A 1,152-nucleotide genomic window follows, 5' to 3' on the forward strand; every position below is an offset into this window, starting at 1 on the left:
AATCAGAACTGGCTTTGACAAGCACTGTGGCAATTGGACAATTAAAACAGACTCTCAAGGAGGGGTGGAAGAAGAACGAACTGGGGAGGAGGGTAGAGAAAATAGTGCAACAATCAATGAATGAAAACCCAAAATCTCTGTAAATGTTCATTTAAATTAGTAAAATTTAATAATTGAAAAAATAATAATTTCAAGAAACAAAAAAAATAGGTATGGGCTGGTCTGCAGTATTAATTGTTTTTTTAAATTATAAAAGAAGTAAGTTCTGTAGAAAATTTAAAAAAAAGAAATAGAAATATTACAATGGTTATAAAGAACTATTAGGGTATTTTTAAAATTTATTTAAATGAAAGTTTACAGAGATTTTGGATTTCCATTCATTCGTAGTTGCACACTTTTCTCTCTGCCCAGCCCTCCCCCTTGGTTCACTTTTTTCTTTGAAAAGAAAAATATTATTTCATTGTTATAAATCTCCCCCCTCCTCCAGTCCACTCCACTATGCAGCTTTCATTCTGGACTCTCGTCATAACAATAATACCTAATCATATATTCCTCCAGTAGTTCACTCCCTCATCTGTTTCAAGGCAGTATACATTATTTACCCCTCTTTAGTTTTCCCCCGACTCTGATATCAGTGCTGTTTTACAACAGTAGCAAAATACAGTATTTATCCTTTTGTGATTGAGATAATTTCACTCAGCATAACGTCCTCCAGGGTTACACATTTTGTATAATATTTCATGAGTTCTTTGTTTTTCATTTCAGCATAGTATTCCATTATGTGAATCTAACCATTAATTTGTTGATGGGCACCTGACTTGTTTCCAACTCTTTGCTATTGTGAACAAAGCTGTAATAAACATGGGTGAGCATATATCTGCTTGAGTGGAAGTTCTGGTTTCTTTAGGGTATACTCACACTAGTGGAATTGCTGGGTTAAATGTTTGAGAAAGCACCATGCTGTCTTCCATAGTGGTTGCACCATTTTACACTGAGACCAACAGCGAGTAAGAGTTCCAGTTTCTCCACAACCTCACCAGCATTTGTTGTTTGTTGTCCTGTTAAATTTGCTTTTCTTACTGGGGTAAGATGATATAGTTGTTTTGACTTACATCTCTCTTAGAGCTAGGAATTTTGGACATTTATTTATGT

The sequence above is a fragment of the Elephantulus edwardii genome, unplaced genomic scaffold (genome assembly GCF_000299155.1).
Source record: "Elephantulus edwardii isolate Elephantulus edwardi_28Jun2011 unplaced genomic scaffold, EleEdw1.0 scaffold00032, whole genome shotgun sequence".
Classification (NCBI taxonomy): domain Eukaryota; kingdom Metazoa; phylum Chordata; class Mammalia; order Macroscelidea; family Macroscelididae; genus Elephantulus; species Elephantulus edwardii.